This window comes from Oncorhynchus masou, chromosome 29 (assembly GCF_036934945.1).
Source record: "Oncorhynchus masou masou isolate Uvic2021 chromosome 29, UVic_Omas_1.1, whole genome shotgun sequence".
Classification (NCBI taxonomy): Eukaryota; Metazoa; Chordata; class Actinopteri; order Salmoniformes; family Salmonidae; genus Oncorhynchus; species Oncorhynchus masou.
In genome coordinates, this window is record NC_088240.1 from 39,878,407 (window position 1) to 39,902,664 (window position 24,258).

The following is a 24,258-nucleotide window of genomic DNA, read 5'->3' on the forward strand; positions in this document are numbered from 1 at the left end:
TTGGTGGTTCCAGCCTTCTTCCATTTAAGAATGATGGAGGCCACTGTGTTCTTGGGGACCTACAATGCTGGAGACATATTTTGGTACCCTTCCCCAGATCTGTGCCACGACAGAATCCTGTCTTGGAGCTCTACAGACAATTCCTTCGACCTCATGGCTTGGTTTTTGCTCTGACATGCACTGTCAACTGTGGGACCTTAAATTGACAGGTGTGCACCTTTCCAAATCATGTCCAATCAATTGAATTTACCACAGGTGGACTCCAATCAAGTTGTAGAAACATGTCAAGGATAATCAAGGGACAGGATGCACCTGAGCTCAAATTCAAAATCTCATAGCCAAGGGTCTGAATACTTATGTAAGTAAATAAGATACCCGTTCGTTTTTTAAAATTTTTTTTTAATACATTCCCAAAAACTGCTTTCACTTTATCATTATTGGGTATCGTGTGTAGATTGATATGTAAATATATATTTTTTTAGAATCAATTTTAGAATGAGGCTGTTACGTAACAAAATGTGGAAAAAGTGAAGGGGTCTGAATTATTTCTGAATGCACTGTAGCTAGTGCACTACTGATGTGATAGCTGGGTTTTAATTCAAGACATGACCGTACTGCTCCTGTAGCCACTACAGAGAGATGAGCCCATTAACGTCTGACCTCTAACCTCACACAACCTCCACATAGAAAGTCTGCTGGAACACACTCCACTCTATTCCGTTTGTTTAGAAGGAAAACGGGAGACTTCGTGACATTTCAAGGGTCAAGTCAATAATCCGACGCGTCGGGCTGTGAGAAGCAGCCAGCCATACGGCTCACATTCTGGTTTCCGGTGAGCTGTCAGAGAGGCACTAGCGACGTAGTCAGGCGCACCGCCGAACGTGCCTTCCGCTCTCTGCCCCCCGTCAACAGGCAGCCGCTATCCTGCATGGAGCCGAGGAGAGAGCATGACTAAGATGTGTGTGTACATTAGGATCCAGAGGATGAAATGCGAGCAGACACATTTTGGCGGCCTCCTTGGCTAGTGTTCATCCCTCCCCTGGGAGACCCCACAAGAAGCATGCAGGGGCACAGCGTGATCAATGGAGAGCTCGTTAGTGGACCGGCCTTCCCCTCAAAGTCATTATTACGGGACGGGAGGGAGAGGGGTCATTAGAATGCATGCTCAGCTCAACTGTCTCCTGTGAATGGCACCACACCACTCAGTATTCAGTGAGGGACACTCTACTGGGGCACGGCCTGCATCCCAAATGGCACCTCATTCCCCATGTAGTGCACTACTTTTGACCAGGACCCATAGACCAGTACTAATGGAAGACTAGCGGCTAGGCCGGGCCCCAACAGGACCTAGTTAGAAGAGGGGACTTCCCTACGTCCCTTTGTCCCGCCCCCTTCCAAATCAGACAGTCGTTTCCCCAGCAGCTTTGAATAGGCCCAGTTGTAAACGGCTAGGCTACATTACAGCTTGAAGAATTCCTCTCTGGTTGTTGACTTGGTTACACCCTGTGTCTCCAAGGCCAGGCCAGGATGCGGTGATTAAATCATAAACTAGGCTCCTCCGGAGGAGTCTGGATGAAAGCAGACAGCAACGTCCTCCTCTTTTCCTGCTTTTCATTATTGCAGGGGATTATTCTAGCCTTCAGCCATGTACAACACCCCCTAGTAGAGGGCTACGCGGAGTCAGCCAACGTTCCCCATACACATCACGAGTAGGAGTACCCTTCTCTTCGCACTCACACATTTTCCATTTACTAACTTGAAAATGGTAGCCTAAGCTTTCGCTTTGAGAAAAAGGTCCACATTCCCCTGTCCGGGTTCACTGTGTCTAACTAAAAACACAGAGTGAGCGCAGATGACTGCAGAGTTTCATTGCATATAATGACTGTGTTATTAAGCCCACAATGCTGCGCTCCGGTGCTTATTACATATTCACAGGGATAACATTAGCAATGATGTGGCAGAGAAGGCATTCAAAGACTCGGCTCTCTCATCATTGCTGACTTCACAGAAAAGGGGAAGTTGACTGGCTGAGTAACATTCTTTGGCTTCCCACCAGTCTCTCCAGTTCCACTCGAGATGGAACCCCTTCAGCTAAATACATTCTTTGCACAATGATAAATATGAGAGAGAAAGAGAGCGTGTAAAGTTAATTTGAAAAACTTGTTGTAAGGAGAGAAAAACCCTCAAGTCTGAGTGAGAGGAGTGTGAAAGAGAGGAGTAAAAAGAGTAGGCTGTGATAAGCTGAAGCGGTGGCTGTGATAAGCTGACGCGGTGGCTGTGATAAGCTGACGCGGTGGCTGTGATAAGCTGAAGCGGTGGCTGTGATAAGCTGAAGCGGTGGCTGTGATAAGCTGACGCGGTGGCTGTGATAAGCTGAAGCGGTGGCTGTGATAAGCTGACGCGGTGGCTGTGATAAGCTGAAGCGGTGGCTGTGATAAGCTGAAGCGGTGGCTGTGATAAGCTGAAGCGGTGGTGGTAATAAGCTGAAGTGGTGGCTGTGATAAGCGATTAATGAAGGTGTCACACCGATGGCGAGTCAGAGCACTAAAGAGGGAGCACCAAGCACTCTCTGGTTCATTAGCAGTCAGGAGCAGAGGAGGCACCACTACAAATTAACAGCGAACGCAACCAAAGAAATCTTGACCAGCCTGTCCTTGTTTGGGCATTGGGCAGAGTGGGGTGGGGTGAAGAAGTACGGGGAGAAATTTTAGCGTATGGACCAGGTACCATCCCAGCAACGACTGACATCCATGAGGCACCTAGCTTCCTCCCAACTTCCCTTCACCGCTCGTCAACTAGTCTCTCCAACTACCTTTAAAAACTCTGTCAGGACGGATCAACTTACTCTCCCCAATCCCAAACAAGAATTACTTTAAAAGGCATGTCTCACCCCTCTCTTTCTCTCTCCCGACTTACTGCCTGCCTGTCCTGACTGACGCCAAGGAGGAGCGGCAGAACAGGGGAAGGAAGTGACATCGACAGGTGCTCTCCAATGGAACCCGCCTTTCTGTTGACTTGGGTAAACAACGGGAGTGTGGAGAGCTGCCATGGACGGAGCGAGAGACAGAGCGAGGGGTGCGAGTCAGAGCGTGTCCCTTATACAGATGGCTCATCGCTCGGTTCGCACTACATGGATCTCTCGATTGTGAACGCACTGCATGGGCTGGGCACAACTTAGTCACCATTTCCAGCCTACCGTCAGCTAGGACTACCTGTCAAAAAGTCAGAGCATTCTTAGCCATTTCACTCTGTGTCCCCAAAAAGTCAATACAGCCTCTCGTCGCAAAGTAAGTCAGGTGAAAAATGTCAAATGTAAAAACCACAACCTCTTGAGAAGGCATTTTCTACAGTAAATCGGGGGGCAGCCCTTCAGTAGCTTAATGAGATAGTGTGGTTGTGTAAGAGCGCAGAGATAAAGTACAGCATGTCCATCTTCTCGAGCCGCGACACAATGAGAGCTGTGAAACAGAGGGTTGTGTACCTGCTCTTTGGCAGGGAATGATACGGGTGTGAAAAAAAAGGTATTTGGGCAGTGAAACAGTACGACAGGGTGCTATGGAGCTTCCAGTACCTGCTCTTTGACGGAGGCCAGGATGTTGTTGGCGGTGCTGTCGTTCTCCATGTTCCGGTCGGGGAGTTGGGCTCCCTCTCTGACAGTCAGCAGAAGCCCCTCCTCCGTCGCTGGGCTCTGCTCAGGAGCTGGCATTCCTCCTGCAGACAGACAGACAGACACTTTGGTCACCCAATACACTCCTCTGATACATACGTGTGTGTTAAGTTTGTGTACACATGACCCAACCAATGGCATCCCCACACCATTGGCACAGTAGACAGAGGCAATAATACACACAAGCTTGTACAGATCCCACGATATATTCTCTCTCCCCCCCTCTCAAAAACAGCAGACTAATACACACCTACCCATGCCAGCTGGAGCAATCCACAGACAGTCAGCGACACTGAGTCAATTCCATATGGCCCCGAGGCAATAAACAACTACAGTGATGACTGTATACAGACTCGTAAAAAAAAAAAACTCCAAAAACACACAAAATCTTCAAGTCCAAAAAAAGGAAACGTGACTTTCACCCAATTCCAAGAAAACACACAAATCCTACCGCGTACCTCGGGAACAGAGTAAAATGCACGTCAGCAGGCGTACGGAGGAGATACTTTGTTCTTCTTCCCTTGCTCCTGGGCATCAGCAGTGAACGTGTAAAGGTAGTTATGGCCCGATGACAGGCCAAGCGCCAGAGGACTGCATGGGGAGGCAGTGTCTGATCCATTTTTACGTGAAGGAGCCTGTTTAAGCACCTGAGCCGTAGCCGGGCTGAGGGCTCACAGGGCTGAGGTATAATGCGGGGGGGGGGGGGGGGGTGCCATTGGGGAAACAGGGATGTCCCAAGGACTTTTACTGCTTCTTCAATCCTCCACTGCTGCTGTCATCTGGTCTGAATGCTACAGTCGATCCAGTCCCTCGACAGAACGGGAGCATATTGGAGGTATGGAACCCAAATTACACCACATTCCCTATACAGTGCAATGCATAGTAAAGTGTCCTATGCTGAAGTGCTCCACGGGCTCTGATCAAAAGTAGTATACTAAATAGGGAATAGGGTGTCATTTCGGACGCTGATAGCGTCTGAGGTAAATGGTTGGTTTATTTCTTAATTATTTCTTTGGATTGTGTGCAAATTGTTTTTATTTTTTATTGCTCGGTATTACTACCACTGTTGGAGCGAGACACACAAGCCTTTCACTGCACCTGCAATAAGATCTGTAAATCCGCGTACGCAACCAATAAAACTTTGATTTGATTGTGAGTCCGTCTCAAATCTCCTCTGCGCAAAATCGCAGTCTGGATATTGGCTACTGGGGAGAGTCATTTAACCATGTCCTTATTTACACCGCCAAGAGCTCCAACCCTCCCAGCATAACTCAATAAGACCTCCATGGAACTGGCTCTTTTCATATGCCTTATTCATTATGGCAGTCAGCTGGTGATTGGTGGATTCGTTCTGCTGGCATATTATGCCAACAATGCCATGCATTCTTGAGGCTATGGAGTACAGTACAGCACTGGATGTGCATACACACCACAACCCCGGTACAGGAATCATTTAAAGCAGGCTGCCAGCCAAGCCAACAGAACGCACACCATTGGGCTGTTTACAGTAGACATAGGCTCTGATGGGAAACTCCTGTCGGGGGAAAACTAGCCAGTCTGGGAGGTCCCCGAGATAGTCGGACGATATCTGAACCCGTGGTGTTCTGGGTATTTCAAGGTCGAAGCAGATCGGATCACATGTGGGTTATTGGGTGGCAGACTGTGGATATTATTAGTATTGCAAGCATGCTGGTAGCAGGGTCATAGGCTTTACACCTCACAATACATACATATACTTTGTAATGTAGCAGGGAGGAACAAAAAATGGGTTTTCCTAGTTGTTATACAGTGTTACTATTTGGCCTCAAGGAGTCTCTTGCCTTTAGTTCCCATAACATTGAGCAGAGACAGGAATCTGGAACATCACAGTTCCAAACTGAGTGTGCTCTTCCTTGCCAAGTCAAGATGGTTATAAAAACAAGGGGAAAAAAAGAAAAAAGTAGTCAGGGCTCACTAAGTTTCTGTTGATACCCTTTATATACACAGTACTCCGAAACGATTCAAAAGAACGCCATTCAGCAGGCATATCCCAGTCATTGAGAAAAACAAGTCTGCTTTTGTCACAAAGTATGGAATGGCCTCTTCGTGGAACCCCCTGGATAGTATGACATTAAAGTATTACCTTTTTTTTACAGACAACATGTAGCAACTCTTCTACACACAGATATTCAGACTGATACACGCAGGAAGACAGATATTATGCAACAAGATACGTCATGACACATTTTCTTCTGCAGAAAAATCTAAGTTGGAAAACTGCCCACTAACCAGAGTGAAGAAAACACACTCAGAAAACCAATACGCTTCCACAAATCGAATCTACGGTCGCCTAAAGAAAAAAAGAGGAAAATTGTGATTTGTATATTAGCTTACTGAAATCCCCCATCCTACCTGGGACAGGACTACTTACCCTGAGCTGAGGGGGTTAACTAAGATCAGGCGCCAGAGTGTGTTAGACATACCACAACTCTGCAGCACACTACTACTACCACCACCACCACCACCACCTGGATGTTAGAGCAGCGCTGCTGCCCCAGCAAGTTCTTCAGGATCACCTCCGTTGTTTTTCTTCAAAACGAGAGGCGGGGGGAAAAAAGGAAAATATGAACTGGAGGCTTGTGAAAAGCTCCCATGCATCAGGTCTCTGCAGGGTTGTTTGGCATCTGGTAGTTTCAAAGTAAAGCTAGAGGCTGCCTGCCAAGTAACCAAGATGCAAAGGGAGTCAAAGGCAATCAGCGCTGCTTTAAAGACCGTAATTAGGATAATGCCTCCAGGACTTCACAGGATCCAGGTTAAGTCACTCAGAACAAAAAGATGGGCCCATGTCATTATGAACCTGGTCATTACCTCTGGTTATGCCCAAGACAAACACGGTCAATAAGACAGACAGACAGACAGACGGACAGACAGACAGACGGACTACTAGAACCTTCAGTGGGACTTCAGTGTCAATATTTAGGGAGGATTATTGCACCTTGTGTGAGAGTGAAAACACATCATCACAACATTAAATCTGCCTGGAGTAAAGAGCTCTCCCTAGATGACATCCCTGCCCCCATTGAACAAGCAGAAAACACAGGCACACACAGAGACAACTAACCCATAGTCAGGTTATCCATTTCTTCTGGCCATAACACTGGGCTAATCTGACCTCTCCCTGCCATCTACTGGGCACAGGATATAAGCTACAGCTGGAAGTACACGCAAGGGTCAAGGAATCAGCAAAACAACGAGCATCTGTAACACGTTATTAACAAGCTACCAACTGGCTGCTCCGCTAAGCAGCCTTGACAAGACAAATCCAAATCCTATTTCCAAATCATTAAAATCCACGGCATCTCCAGCTCTGCCAAGAAACCGCTTCGCATATGACCCCACCCGGACTCCCGCCAACGCCAACCAGGTCACATGGTCTAGTAGTCCAGTCAGTGACCTCATATTCCAGTTACTCTTCCAAGCAATCGAGCAGCAGAATTGTGTCTGTGTACCACAGCAGGGAACGGTCAATGTGGTGGGAAGGGGTTCAAATGAAAAAAAGGTTGAAAAGTAGTCTAGCAGATCAGTGGAGAAGATGTAAATGGTCTAGACTAGGGTTTAATATTTTCCCAGGATTTGACCAAATGTTCCATACCATGAATAAAATCCCCTTTCTGCCGGGTAACCCGGTATTTCCTGCCAAAACCGGAAGTATCATTCAAAAGCATATACAGCGCAACTGAAAAGTTGGGACCCCTTGAATTTTTCCACAGTTACGATACAGCCTTATTCTAAAATTAAAATTGTTTTTTCACCCCCTCAAACCAACACAATAGCCAACACTGAAAAACAGGCTTTTAGAATTTGGCAAATTTATTCAAACTAAAAAACATAAATATGTTGTTGACATAAGTATTCAGACCCTTGGCTATGAGACTCGAAATTCAGCTCAGGTGCATCGTGTTTCCCATGATCATCCTTGGAGACCACATGTGGTTAATTATGTTGACTGGCCATGATTTGGAAAGGCACACCTGTCTATATAAAGGTCCCACAGTTGACAGTGCATGTCAGAGCAAATACCAAGCCATGAGGTCTAATGAATGTCAATCCAAGACAGGATTGTGTTGAGGCACAGATCTGGGAAATTGTACCAAAAACTGTCTGCAGCATTGAAGGTCAGTGGCCTCCAACATTCTTCAATGGAAGAAGTTTGGAACCACCAAGACTCTTCCTCTAGAGCTAGCCGCCCGTACAAATTGAGCAATCAGAGGAGAACGACCTTGGTCAGGGAGGTGACCAAGAACCCGACGGTCTCACTGACAGAGCTCCTCTGTGGAGATGGGAGAACCTTCCAGAAGGACAACCATCTCTACAGCACTCCACCAATCAGGCCTTAATGGTAGAGTGGCTAGACAGAAGCCACTCCTCAGTAAAAAGGCACATGACAACCCTTTTGGAGTTTGCCAAAAGGCAATTGAAGGACTTTCAGACCATGAGGAACGAGATTCTCTGGTCTGATGAAACTAAGATTGAACTCTGCCCTGAATTCCAATTGACATGCCTGGAGGAAACCTGGCACCATCACTACGGTGAAGCACAGTGGTGGCAGCATCATGCTGTGGGAAAGTTTTTCAGTAGCAGCTACTGGGAGACTAGTCAGGATCGAGGGAAAGATGAACAGAGCAATGTAGAGAGAGATCCTTGATGAAAACCTGCTCCAGAGCACTCAGGACCTCAGAATGGAACAAAGATTCACCTTCCAACAGGACAATGACCCTAAGCACACAGCCAAGACAACGCAGGAGTGGTTTCGGGACAAATCTCTGAATGTCCTAGAGTGTCCCAGCTAGAGCCCATACTTGAACCCGATTGAACATCTCTGGATAGAACTGAAAAAAGCTGTGTGTGGCACTCCCCATCCAACCTGACAGAGCTTGAGAGGATCTGCAGAGAAGAATGGGTGAAACTCCACAAATACAGGTGTGCCAAGCCTGTAGCATCATACTAAAAGAAGACAAGGCTGTAATCGCTGCCAAAGGTGCTTCAACAAAGTACAGTAAAGGGACTGAATGCTTATGTAAATGTGCAATATTTTTTTTTTAAGTCAGACATTTGCAAACATGTTTTTGCTATGTCCTTATGGGGTATTGTATGTAGATTGGGGGGGATGATTTAATACATTTTAGAAAAAAGGCTGTAACATAACAAAATGTTTTATAATCAAGGGGTCTGAATACTTTCCAGATGTACTGTAAACACAGTGCCTTGCAAAAGTATTCACCCCCTTGGAATTCTTCCTATTTTGTGGCACTACAATCTGAAATTTAAATGGATTTATAATCAGAGTTCATGTAATGGACATACACAAAATAGTCCAAATTGGTGAAGTAAAAAAAATCTATTTAAAAAATGAAGATGGCAAAGTGGTGAGGTGCATATGTATTTACCCCTTTTGCTATGAAGCCCCTAAATAATATCTGGTGCAACTAATTACGTTCAGAAGTCACATAATTAGTTAAATAAAGTCCATCTGTGTGTAATCTAAGTGTCTCATGATCTCTAGATAGATAACACACACACACACCTGTTCTGAAAGTCCCCAGAGTCTGCAACACCACTAAGCAAGGTGCAAGCAAGCAGCATTATGAAGACCAAGGAGCTCTCAAAACAAGTTGTGGAGAAGTACAGATCAGGGTTGGATTATTTTTTTTAAATATCAGAAACTTTGAACATTCCACAGAGCACCATTAAATACATTATTTAAAAAAAATGGAACGAATATGGCACCACAACAAACCTGCCAAGAGAGGGCCGCGCACCAAAACTCATGGACATGGCAAAGAGGGCATTAATCAGAAAGGCATCAAAGAGACCAAAGATAACCCTGAAGGAGCTGCAAAGCGCCACAGCGGAGATTGGAGTATCTGTCCATAGGACCACTTTAAGCTGTACACTTCACAGAGCTGGGTTTTACGGAAGTGTGGCCAGAAAAAAAGTAATTGCTTAAAAAAAATAAGCAAAACAAAACCAAAAGACATGTGGGAGACTCCCCAAACATATGGAAGAAGGTACTCTGGTCAGATTAGACTAAAATGTATCTGTTTGGCCATCAAACAAAACGCTATGTCTGGTGCAAACCCAACACCTCTCATCGCCCCAAGAATACCATCTCCACAGTGAAGCATAGTGGTGGCAACATCATGCTGTGGATATGTTTTTCCATTGACAGGGACTGGGAAACTGGTCAGAATTGAAAGAATTATGGATGGCGCTAAATACAGGGAAATCCTTGAGGGAAACCGGTTTCAGACTTCCAGAAATTGTAGACTGGGACGGAGGTTCACCTTCCAGCAGGACAACGACCCTAAGTATACTGCTAAAGCAACACTCGAGTGGTTTAAGGAGAAACATTTAATATCTTAGAATGGCCGAGTCAAAGCCCAGAACTCAATCCAATTAAGAATCTGTGGTATGACTCAAAGTTTGCTGTACACCAGCAGAACCCATCCAACTTGGAGCTGGAGCAGTTTTGCCTTGAAGAATGGGAAAAAATCCCAGTGGCTAGATGTGCCAAGCTTATAGAGACATACCCCAAGATACTTGCAGCTTTAATTGTTGCAAATGGTGGCTCTACAAAGTATTGACTTTGAGGGGGTGAATAGTTATGCACGCTCAAGTTCCGTTTTTTTTGTCTTATTTCTTGTTTGTTTCACCCCTAAAAAAAAGTTTGCGTATTCAAAGTGGTAGGCATGTTGTGTAAATCAAATGATACAACAACAACACCCCCCCCCCACAGATGTAGCTATGCTCTCTTGGGTAAAGTTATGAAAAAAAGAGTGAACTGTATTACTAAACTTTATTGGATTATACGGACTGGAATTACGAACCTCGTTCATAAAGCAAGGAGAGACTATGCTATTCTGGTGCAGCACATGCAGCCTAAAGTTACAAGTATAGGCTAGCGAATTTGGTTTACATTTATCATAATATTTCCCCTAATGTTATTAGCTTAACTCCTCTTTCTCTAGTCCTACTTCAGTCCTTCCTCGCTTTCAACAGTTAAATGAAGTAAAATGTCATTGTCCTTGTCTTCATCATTTTAATGACATGCTTGAATAATATAGGACTATAAACGCAATGCAGAAGGCTTTCACTTCTTCTCATGAGGATTGAATGGTTATGGGTCTGAATAAGTAACTGCTATAGGCTTCTTTCAAACCACCCGCGAGCTCATTTGGCTGCCGTATTTAACATTCATCAAACAAGAGCTTGGGTCCCTCTTTGAATAGTCTATTGGTATGAGAAATATTTCATGTCCAGCAAGCTATTCTAGATTTTCCTGCATGGGAGTAGAAGAGCTAAGGAGCATTTTTTTTTTTTTTAGGAGAGGCCATCGGAACACAGGTGTGTGCGCGTATTGCGCAAGAGAGAGAAGCTATAAGTTAAAAGCTTATTAGGCATAACCCATCATTAATTAGCTAAATATAAAGGCTAATACTGCATTGAAAGCATTACCTGAAAGAGTTAGACTAGGACACACACACACGCACATCAATATTGAAGAAGATCATCTATTTTGGATGCAATTTGAATGGAATTGATGGAGAAAAAGGCTGCAAGACTGTTCGCTCCGGCACGTATTTAAAGCACTGATGTAGGAGTGTTGTAAATCTCTGCAGCTGCAATAAATAACAACTATACCATTTTTAAAAATGTGACCCCCGAAAGCCAAATGGAAATGTGTCAATTAAACGTGCATCCGTTCTTTATATCCCATTAGCATAGGCTATGCTGCAGCAAATTACGGTACACTTGCCACAAAATAAAATAAAAAGTTACCATGAGATGAAAGGCCTACATACTGAGATGGGCTGTCAGTCCCCACCTTAAGCGTTGATGATTCATCAACGCAGTGACCAGAACGAAAGCCATAGAGAATCCAGATTTACATATCGCATTTAATTTAACAGTTCCATTTCCCGTCATGCTATTCATATAAAGTAATTTATTATAATTTTCCGCTTTTACAGTTATTTATCCTGGGAAAGGGGAGTGGTTTTGGGCGGTAAATCTCAGTAACCAGGTTCCCGCCCTTCAACCCTGGTCTAGACATCAATGGGTGACTTTCAAATCCTCTGCATGATAGTTAATCTGGCTGCAGAAGCCTCTTTAAAAGAGATTCTCCGGTGCTTTTGTAGCCTTCTTAGCCAGTAGTTCTGAAAGTAGCACTCACGAGCCAAAGGTGATCCCCTAAAATTGCGTACCACGTAACATATGTGCACCACATTGCTCACTCTCGCTCTCTGCTGTGTGTGCATCTTGCTGTCACTCAAATGGTGAAGGGATGAAGCTCATTGTGACTCAAACAGTTAGGGCACTGGCCCACGTGGGGGGAAATGAAAGTAAAATAGCGCAGCAGTTTCCAGAAAAACTGTAAATCTCCTTACAGATTATGCAGGTATGAACTACACGGACACATCTGGCCCAAAGCGGGACGTTTCAAATTCTTAGTAGTGGCCAAAGTTCCGGAACATGTCTTTAAAAGGGCACAATGGGGCCTCCCGGGTGGTGCAGTGGTTAAGGGCGCTGTACTGCAGCACCAGCTGTGCCACCAGAGACCCTGGGTTCGTGGCCGGGAGGTCCGTGGGGCGACACACAATTGGCCTAGCGTCGGCTGGGTTAGGCCGGTAGGGATAACCTTGTCTCATCGCGCACCAGCGACTCCTGTGGCGGGCCGGGCACAGTGCGCGTGAACCAAGGTTGCCAGGTGCACGGTGTTTCCTCCGACACATTGGTGCGGCTGGCTTCCGGGTTGGATGGCACTGTGTTAAGAAGCAGTGCGGCTTGGTTGGGTTGTGTATCGGAGGATGCATGACTTTCAACCTCCATCTCTTCCGAGCCCGTACAGGAGTTATAGCGATGAGACAAGATAGTAGCTACTAAACAATTGGATACAACGAAATTGGGGAGAAAAAAGGGGTGAAATTCAACAAAAAAAGGCACAATGAAGACATTTTTATATCAATATCAAATCATTTCTGGGTAACAATTACAACTTTACTGAAATAGATTTCCATTTAAAAAAAATGACAAACTGCTATTTAGCAATAAACTATTTCTCGAGCAGGACTGTTTTAAACTCTTATTTTTATCAGCTGTTGTACAATATGATATAAAACACAGGAAAATCAAGTTGGACTGCACCTTCAAAAAGAAGTCCACAGTAGAGACTAATTACTTCATCACTTTTCAGTTTCTCATGACAACTGACCTGTGGCCCCTGCCATGCATGGCATCATCCCCAGGGAGCAGAGAAAAGAAAATCGAACAGATTGTCAGACAGACACATTCCTTCATCTCCCATTTCCCCATCTACAAAGAGTAGACAACCCTTCTGGTCATGAGACTGAACACAATGTGGCTTAGGGTAATAATACCCATTATAGCATCAGTCAACACGAGGGAAGAGAAGAACTGTGGAGACGAAGGCTTCATAAGGCTGATTGACACCCAAATTAACCAAGTCACAAGTGTTGAACAAAAACAAAACGTGGAAGGGAAAACCAGAGCTCAGATATAATTATACATTAGCCTGAACTTCCGAGGCAGGCAGTCTCAGCAGATTGCTCGGTCTTCAAACATAAAGCCTGGGAAATCGAACTTCTCAAATAGAGATGTGAGCGGACTCGAGCTAGCTACTCACAGAATTTGGAATGAAAGCCTACCACAATGTGGTGCTCCCCTTACTATGACTACGAAATGAGGTAAGGGATTTTTACTTTTACCACCTTTGAGATATACACAAGTATTAATTAAATGTATGCTGTATTTGATCATTGGACCAGCAACCCTCGTACAGGTCTACCTACGCCACATGGCAAAACCTAAAGCTGATCGTACAATATGCAGAAGGCCTAATAAATGGGTTATACTGGTCCAAGTATAACATTCCATTAAAACTCTTGGCCCCCCAATCATTGGTTCCTCTGGACTTCTTAAGCCGGCATGAGGGCAGAAAACAAAGGGCATAATTAACTCCACTCGAATACCACTGATCGATGCCTTGGACGTGTGCAATAAAGAGCTCGTAGGGAACCAGACATCCATTACACAGCGCAAAGTAGCCATGGCAATGTCCCTAAACACCTACAATGTTTAATTGCCTCGTTCAAATAGCATATTGACTTCGCTAAATAAAAAGTGATATGCGGTCTCTGGCTGCCTTTTCAGACCTCACTAAGTGTGGTCGATACCATATTTCAGCGCTGATAAACAAACCCCCCAAAAAAATAACAGACATGAAATTGTAATTCTACGTCGGGCCAAAAAAACAAACATCAAGACTTCAGCAAGAATGCAACATATTTCTTATCAAGTAGTAAAAGTCCCAACCCAAACTATTAGAGACAAAGCAGATATGCTTAGACTGCTGACTATGGTCAAAACTAAACTACAGTAGCTGATGTAATTTGGTTTTAAAGCATGTGTTATACACAAACAAGTTAAAGGGAGCCTCACATACTTCACAACATGGCCGAGGCCCTAGAGCACCCACACACACACACCCCCTGCAGAAACAAAATTTCATGTCACACAATTTTCTTCTCCAAGTACAATGACATGAATTCTACTGAGATGAACCTCACTTCAATGATTTGAGAGGGCAAAAAAAGAGGCATTGTACACACACACACACACACCTCCTTTTGCCCATCTCTTGAAATATATACATATACAGTTGAAGTTGGAAGTTTACATAAACAAGTTTTAATGACTCCAACCTAAGTGTTTCAACCATTCCACACATTTCTGGTTAACAAACTAAAGTTTTGGCAAGTCGGTTAGGACAAGTAATTTATCCAACAATTGTTTACAGACAGATTTCACTTATAATTCACTGTATCACAATTCCAGTGGGTCAGTGGGTTTACATACACTAAGTTGACTGCACCTTTTAACAGCTTGGAAAATGATGTCATAGCTTTAGATGCTTCTGATAGGCTAATTGACATAATTTCAGTCAATTGGAGGTGTACCTGTGGATGTATTTCAAGGCATACCTTCAAACTCAATGCTTCTTTGCTTGACGTCAATGGAAAATCAAAAGAAAATTAGCTAAGACCTCAAAAATAATTGTACACCTCCACAAGTCTGGTTCATCCTTGGGAGCTATTTCCAAACGCCTGAAGGTACCACATTCATCTGTACAAACAATAGTACGCAAGTATAAACACCATGGCACCACACAGCCGTCATACCGCTCAGGAAGGAGATACATTCTGTCTCCTAGAGATGAACGTACTTTGGTGTGAAAAGTGCAAATCAATCCCAGAACAGTAGCAAAGGACCTTGTGAAGATGCTGGAGGAAACAGGTACAAAAGGTATCTACATCCACAGTAAAACAAGTCCTATAATCGACATAGCCTGAAAGGCCGCTCAGCAAGGAAGAAGCCACTGCTCCAAAACCACCATTAAAAAAGCCAGACTACGGATTGCAACTGGGGACGAAGATCGTACTTTTGGAGAAATGTCCAAAATGAAAAAAATATATAACTATTTGATCAGAATGACCATCGTTATGTTTGGAGGGAAAAGGGAGAGGCTTCCAATCCGAAGAACACCATCCCAACCGTGAAGCTCGGGGGTAGCAGCATCATGTTGTGGGGGTGCTTTGCGGCAGGAGGGACTGGTGCACTTCACAAAAATAGATGGCATCATGAGGATGGACAATTGTGGATATATTGAAGCAACATCTCAAGACATCAGTCAGGAAGTTCAAGCTTGGTCGCAAATCGGTCTTCCAAATGGACAATGACCCCAAGCATACTTCCAAAGTTCTGACAAAATGGCTTAAGGACAACAAAGTCAAGGTATTGGAGTGGCCATTCAAAGCCCTGACCTCAATCCCATAAAACAAAATGTGTGGGCAGAAGTGAAAAAACATGTGCGAGCAAGGAGGCCGACATACCTGACGCCGTTACACCAGCTCTGTCAGGAGGAATGGGCCAAAATTCACCCAACGTATTGTGGGAAGCTTGTGGAAGGCTACCCAAAACGTTTGAACCAAGTTAAACAATTTAAAGGCAATGCTACCAAATACTAATTGAGTGGATGTAAACTTCTGACCCACTGGGAATGTGATGAAAGAAATAAAAGCTGAAATAAATCACTCTACTATTATTCTGACATTTCACATTCTGAAAATTGTGAAATTGTGAAAAACTGATTTTAAATGTATTTGGCTGTGGTGTATGTATGAATTCAACTGTGTGTGACTCACACTCACTCACACACCAAAAGTTGACACCTACTCATTCAAGGGTTTCATTATTTTGACCATGTTCTACATTGTAGAATAATAGTGAAGACATCAAAACTATGAAATAACACATATTGAATCATGTAGTAACAAAAAATAATAAAGTGTTAAACAAAATATATATTGTATTCTTCAAAGTAGCCACCCTTTGCCTTGATTGACAGCTTTGCACACTCTTGGCATTCTCTCAACCTGCTGTGTGAAATCAGGCCTTCATGGTCAAATTGCTGCAAAGAAACCACTACTAAAGGACACCAACTTAAAAAAAGAGACTTGCTTCGGCCAAGAAACAAGAGCAATGAATATTATACAGTGAAAATCTGTCCTTTGGTCTGATGAGTCCAAATTTGATGAGTCCAAAATCTCTGCATGTCTGGTTCCCACTGTGAAGCATGTAGGTAGTGGTGTGATGGTGCTTTGCTGGAGATACTGATTTATTTAGAATTCGAGCCACACTTAACCAGCATGGCTACCACAGCATTCTGCAGCAATACGCCATCTCATCTGGTTTGTGCATAGTAGGACTATCATTTCTTTTCAACAGGACAATGACCCAAAACACACCTCCAGGCTGTGTAAGGGCTATTTGACCAAGGAGAGTGATGTAGTGCTGCATCAGATGATCTGGTCTCCACAATTACCCAACCTAAACCCAGATGGTTTGGGATGAGTTGGACCGAAGAGTGAATGAAAATCAGCCAACAAGTGCTCAGCATTACTCCTTCAAGACTGCTGTTAAAGCATTCCAGGTGAAGCTGGTTGAGAGAATGCCAAGAGTGCGCAAAGCTGTCATCAAGGCAAAGGGTGGCTACTTTGAAGAATCTCAAATATAAAACACTTTTTTAGTTACTACATGATTCCATGTGTTTTATTTCTCAGTTTTGATCTCATCACTATTATTCTACAATGTAGAAAATATTAAAAGAAAAACCCTTGAATGAGAAGGTGTCCAAACTTGTCACTGGTACTGTATACATGATGCCTTCCTTGACAGCAGAACACAAAAGGCAATTAGATCCCTAAACATTTTACTTTCTGAAAGGGCTCAAAAGCTGAAAGTGCTTTACTCTGTAACACACCCTAAAAGCTGGAGGAATGTATCCTAGTCCATGCTGGAGATAAAAATATATAACACACACACACACACACACACACACACACACCCTGATCCACCCAGTATTACTGTATACACTATATAACCCAGAAGTAGATCAAAAACCTACCTATTCACGTGGTGATATGGTATTAAAAGAGGGTGAATGTTTTTAAAAAGGCAGAGGTTAGCTGTGTGGATAGACCGAGACCTCGAGTCAAGTGTCCTCCGACTCAATAGGATGACTGGAGAGGGATTTGAAATGTGGGAGGAATGTTATAGATGTTCTGTCCGCCTCGGATGTCCTTGAATCATATCCTACAAAATGTAGGAACATCTAAATCACTCCAGGCTAATCAGAGCGTGTGTGAACAAGGCATGGCTCAAGGTAAACAAGGAATTTAGGCAAGAAACACAGTCACACCAGGGCAGTTCATACAATTTATAACCCAGATAGACCTCTTCCACTGAAATGCATTAAACCAAAGCGACTCACCATTGCAAGTGGACAAGAGGGAGATTACTTCATGTGTAATATTTGAAAAATCGGTCTACATTGTGCAACCAGAAGACTATGAGCGGTCACTCTTTGAGGAACTTTCTCCTGTTCTGTTCATTCACCCTGCTTGCATACCAAATGGCACCCTATTATAAGAAAAACCCTTGAATGAGTAGGTGTGTCCAAACGTGTGACTGGTACTGTATACATGACATCTTCTTTGACAGCAGAACGCGGCAGGCTATTAGATCCCTAAACATTTTACTTGGCAGCCACAAGCCTCGCTGATCCAAATGTTTAAAATCAGCTGTTCAAAATAGGTCATCAATAACGTGTCGTGACAGCGCGGGGCTGGGGCCATAAATTACGCTCTGATTGAATGTAAAATGACGCCCAAAGAATTGACGACTTAAAAAGGGGGACTGGAGCATCAAATGGAGTCTGCTGCACACCCTCAAGAATCAAGGCCTATGCATTGGCTCTGTGGGTTGATGTAATCTCTGAAGTGAAATGTTGGTCACACACGGACAAAACACAGAAGTCAATTTAGGATTCTCCCTGGAAGAGCTGAATACAAGATGAATGCTCCAATTTTCTCCATGAGAGTGAACACGACAGGCTCATTTGCTAAAGCAAATACAGCAGCAAAACAAAGCCAAAACAGAAATAACACTCAAGCCGCCGCAGCGGTTCATAAAGAAGGGAAATTAAATGGTGATCAGAGCCGCGGTGAAAGTTATTCATTCTTTCAGCCGGAAAGGCGGAAATAAATTCAGTTTAATCAATGTTCCATTCTGCCTCACATAGGTGGTGATTTATTTCTCCCATTTCAGGTGGTTATCAAATTTTAATGTGAACATTGTAAGTGTGCAGGATTTTATGGAAAGGACACGTGAGAAATTCCAAGATGATCGAAATGACTGGAATCAAATCGGATGTAAAAGGTGCATTAACATAACAATTGGCCTACTATTGGCAGTGATCTGGCTCCCACAATGCATCCTGCCTGGAGTGAATGACCGAGCGTGCACAGCACATCGGCTGCTTCCCCCGTTTTAGACCGATTACAGCAGCTGATGAACTGCCTTCACGGTCCTCTGACAAATGATCAAATCACACCACTGGGAAGAACAGCATTAAGTTTATCTGGCTGCCTATTCATCAATAGGGCATCCTTGTAGGCTCATTAAAGTGGATGGGAAATTAAGGGGGATGACAGCAGCAACAATTAGACACACACACACACACACACACACACACACACACCCCTCTTTGGGATATTCCTGTCACTTTACTGTGCGTGTACTCACGCAAGAACACATGCAATTGTAGAATGTTGTGAGTGTATAGTGGGGGAATTAATATGATCACAGTGAAGTATCAACATCACTTCAACCTTGTTTATCTGCTATGCTGCATCACTGGTATTGACAGGTCTAGCATCCAGCAGCCATCCAGCCGTGGGCAGAGTGCCCAGTAGGGCTGTGTCATTTTCCCTCTACAACACCATGAGAAAATTACATGTGGTATAAAGGCAAAGCCGTGCCGCCCCCGCCAGCCGTCCCTCACAACTCCCGTCCTCCGGTTTCCTGGTCTATGAGCTCGCTGTCTTGCCGTCATGTGCCCTCCGAGTCAACGTCCACGTAGAAATTTGTCACGCTTCACAGTCACAGGTTCGTGTCCCAAAATGGCACCCTATTGCCTGGGAACAAAAATATAAAATACGCAACATTCAACCATTTCAAAGATTTTACTGAGTTACACAGTTCAGAAAAGGATATTCAGGCATTTGAAATAAACTTGTTAGGCCCTTTCCCTGCCTGGGAATACAGATATGCATCCGTTGGTCATAGAAACCTTTAAAAACAAATGTAGGGGTGTCAGTATCAGGTGTGACCACCATTTGCCTCATGGACGTCACACAATTTGAGCAAAAGACGCATACATTTGATTTTACCTGAATACTATAAGCAGTGTACAATATAGGGAATATGGGATGCAGATTCAGGCTTCCGTTTGAGCTTGGAAACAGAGGCACGGGATCGCTTAAGCTTCCCTTTGACACAGAATTCTATCATTGGTGATCGCACAAGTATAAATTCCATTGGCATCAAAAACAAAAAGGAGCTATAAACTGCAAAGCGAGTGAGAGGTAACCAGCTGAACACAATGTTATAAATATTAAGTCACAGATGGAACTGCCAACTACAATCCAGAGGAATTGGGATTCCGTATTCCAAATGTGTAATAGCAAAAACCGCTCAACTCCATTACTATGCCACTACAAAGCAATTCCTCAAATAATATTAAATAGCGCTGTTACTGTAGTAATTACAGTATTACACATGTATAAAGATTAAAAGGAGCTTGTGTAAAGTAGTGGTCGGCAAAAGGCGTTTTGTTTTTGTTGTAGCCCAAAATCACCAGGAAGTAAACTTAACAAGTAGTTTAATTTAGGAAATCTGTTGCCAAGTATTCCCACAAATTAAGAAAATTTACATGTGATCGTGACTCAATGTTATCAAGGTACGAAATTATTTCCCAAATACAATCTATTTTTGGGCTTAGTTGTGGTCAATTTGCAGGGTACAAATGATTATAATTGTTTTCCGGCCATTCGCTTGGACAAAACCGGCCCGCGGCTGAATCTAGTTGCCTACCACTGGTGCAAAGTAACTTAATCTAAAAGTGTAAAACTGTGACTAATAAAATTTGATTTGAAAACTACTTCAAATGTAAAAAAGTGTTACCGTCATTAATGCACACACACACACAGCATTTAGTCATTGATATGGAAAAGGATCAAACCACCATAAAAATGGGAGAGAAGTTGACACTATGGAAGAAAGGCATATAAACCCCATCCCAATAACCAATGGGAGGAGATTATTGGGTAAGAAACAGGACATCAACCTATTCCTTAATAGGAACTACCAGCAGTATATGCTCAATGATAGAGTCTATGCAGAAAGAGTCAAACTGGATCTGTCGACATCTCCCGTGAAGGCTGATTTGCATTAACTCTGCCTATTAAAATACTCACCTCTTTAGAGAGTGGCGAGCAGGGGGTCACTGAGAACCATGCTGCCGTCCATTCAAATGAGGGGGTTGTTACTATTAACTGCATGAAAAGCATGTTAATAACAGCCTTGGTATTGGGGATGGAGTACATTTCTCGTGAAAAGAAATAATAATTCCGTCTGAGGCGAGTCAATCATTGAGGGCCAGTTAGCGTGCAGCTAGCGTAGCACCGATAGCTTTACAGCTCATTAACACGCCCCCCCCCCCCAAAAAAACAGGCCCCCCCACCTTAATCGCTCCTGTCTGCAGATGTCCTTGACCTGCAGTGTGGGAGGTGAGATGGCCTCATGGCCTCCACACAGTGTTCAGTCTCTACGGGCTGTTTCAAAATCGGGACGTTGCACTCTGTTGTCTGCCTAGACAAAAACACCAGTCTTCTACTGTCCTGGACTTCAACACAGCCACGAAAACAGACCTGGCTGTAAAAGCACTATTCCCCCAATTTTAGAACGCTTAACATTCATAATTGTTATATCTCAGCTCCTTGGAAAGCTTCTGCAATACTACAGTGTGCTGAGCAATAGATTAAGTCATAGCAAGTGAAAAAAAAGTGAAGCACCTTTCACCTTTGAAATCAAGCTAAAAATCAGTTTCTCATTTTAAATCTCGTTTCATTTTTCACATTTGCCTTCCCTCCTTTGGCTTTGGTGCAAACAAACTGTCCTGTCATATTGAATCTGTGAAGTTACTGCCCCGCGGTGTATCGTTGACCTTAAACCGCAAGCTACAAAGCTGAGCACCAACGTCTCAGAGAATCCTGCACAATAAAAGCCAATGTATCATTGTGTGTTACACAAGTAAACTTCTCTTTCAAATCACTCATTCACTCTAGCAAAACCCTTAGCTGGAACAGCTCAACTATTTCTGTGAGTCAAGTCTTCAAGGACAGGTAAAACTGCATAGAGATAAAAAAAATGAATATATATATATAATAAAAAAGGCCTATACAATAGAAAAGGCCAAGTACATAATTACTTTCCAATCTAGGGATGGGGCATGCAATACAATGTAGAGATTGTCACAGTATTTGCATGCATTTACCTGCACAAGGGGTGTATAAGAGGTTAGCTAAGCTGATGTGTTCCAACTCAATGTATTCCATTTAGACTCTTCCTTGGGGGCTTAGCATAAACAAATAAAACTTAAATCAAAATGCAGTATGCACCTGGGGCTCTAACATGCATTGAGCCATGTAGAGAAAGGGAAATGAGCATGAGGAAAATGGCAACAACAAAAAGTTCAATCACCTTCGGCGGCCCTTTTAAAAACAATGCTTTGGTGGGGCCAGTGAGCTAAATACCACGCTCTACTTTGTTAAAATGCATCTATGAACCTTTCGACCCAGCTAATGGCACTTTTAAAACAGGAACTCTTTGAAACACAAGATGGCTTATAATATAAAGCCACAGGAATGGGGATATAGAGCACTGGGAGGAGTGGGAGAGAGCTGGGTTGAGGGATCTATGACAAGGGCTTTTAATTGAAACATAAATCACACCCAACAGGTTAGTAAAATAAATTCCCCCTTAGTTGTAATCTCAGTTATGATTCATGTAGTCCAAGCATAACTTTACTGCTCTGAGGTAGAAATGTGTGCTTTTAAATCAAAGGCATTGGACTGCAATGCATGTCTGGAGGGAGCAATAGCCCTAAGTGCAGTGTCATCACGTTCATCATGCTACAGCTCGTGATGCTCCGCTTTCAAAAAAAAAAAAAAATCACTGTTCAAGTATTATCAATGTACTGCATTTCATGAATACCAACCATTTCTGAAGGTCAAACTAGCTCGTCATATCAACAACTGTGAGGAAGGTATGAGCAGCTGGGAGTTTTAAAAAAAGGCCCAATGCAGCTGTTTCATATCAATATTAAATCATTTATGGGTAACAATTTAGTACCTTAGTAATAGCTTTCCATTAAATATTGTCAAAAAGGAAACAAAATAGCTTCCTTTTTTTGCAACAAAAACAATTCCCAAGCAAGAACTTTGCTATGACTTCTGGGAGAGGCTTGAGTGGGAAGGGGAAAACTAAATGAACCGTTATTAGCAGACAGATTTGGAACTTATTGGTCTATTAAGAACCAGTGCTAGCAAAAACGTGATTTTCCTGTGTGTTTTTTATATATATATATCCACACTACAAGGTTGGAATAATACTGTGAAAGTGGTTAAATTATGATATGCCCTTTTAGTGTAAGTAGTGTTTAGTGAAATTTCAGCCTGTTTGGTGGGATGGAGTTTTGGACTGCCTGGTGACAGAAAGAAAGTGACAAACTGATCTGCCAATAACAGCTAGTTTTCAGTTTTCCCCTCCTCTCTCAGACCACACAGACAGTCCTAGCAAAATTATTGTTTGAGTAATTGCCATTTACTAAGAAGCAATTTGTTTTTACCATTTTTTAAATTTAAAACAAGCACAGTATGGTACTTAATTGTTACCCAGAAAAGATTTGATATTGAGATATAAATGGCTGCATTGGACCTTTAACTTATCTACCACCAGGTGATGTCACCAGGCAAGCTGACATTCCACACATGCAAAACATGCTGATTAGAAGTTCCTGTGTAGATTGTAATTTCAACCAGCAACTATCAGGAAATAACACTGAGAAAGAAAAGAAAATCTGTTTATCAGCTGTTGTAGAATAGGATACAAAACACATGAGAAGAAAATGCATTTAGACTGCACTGGCCCTTTAAATACATGATCCAAATAGAGGTTTTGGCAATCAGTTGAAGTGAAACGGGCTGATATGAGGCCCTACACGCCAGTGACATATTCAATAGTAAAACTGGTGGAAAATCTGCCCTTTTAATGGGTCGACTGCCTGACATTATACAGTATATAGCTGTTGGCGTAGTGGCCAATGGCCATAGAGTTGTCAACTTTCTCTGACATTACACAGAGGGAGTAAATTGCGGGTTATTCTGGGAATGTTCTCTGCTTCTAGGATCATGTCAGAACTTTGTCCTGGAAAGGGAAAACCCGAAGAGAAGAATGTGCAGTGGAAATGTCTAATTTGTCAACGCTCAAGGCTCAAAATTCATCAGCTTTGATCTGGTCACTTTATCAAGACCGTGAGCCACGTGTCTTTATCAAGTTAAAAAGCTTCTGATGCGAGTATTCTAGCTCAACATGAACACTAGATCTTAAAACCAACCGCTGTAAAGAAAATAAAAAATAAAAAAGTACATAATAGCATCTGATGAAATGCCAATATAAATGTCATGTACTGGAACTGTTTCAAATGGCTCAACCCCTTTCACTGAAGTTAATTATCAAACATACAGCACTTTGAAATTGCTTGACATTTAACAAGTGAATCTTCTCATTTGCTTTTGGAATGGCCATGACGGAAGCAGGTGAGGCGTAAGGGATCCTGCAGGTTGGCTTCTGTATTAAGGTTGGCTTATACACCGTTGCAGTTTTAGACTTGGAGCCTCCGCAGCCTGCATAAGCCTCTGACATCAGCCCACATGGATTGAGGAGAATATATAGGTTAGATGCCATCACCTCAAACCTAGCCTCGTCGAGAATCAGGCTTCTCTTGAGAAGTTCCATGCAGAAATCAGTTAATGAGGGGTGGGAACCTGGTGTAAATCAGTGATGCCCTCGCA

General features: G+C 43.2%; 2 pseudogenes; one reads left to right on the plus strand and one right to left on the minus strand.

Moving 5' to 3' along the window:
• Nucleotides 1–24,258, minus strand: part of LOC135519634 (plakophilin-4-like) — a 100,878-nt pseudogene that overhangs the window by 66,957 nt on the left and 9,663 nt on the right.
• LOC135519602 (coiled-coil domain-containing protein 148-like) overlaps nt 12,179–24,258 on the plus strand; it is an 82,485-nt pseudogene continuing 70,405 nt past the window's right edge.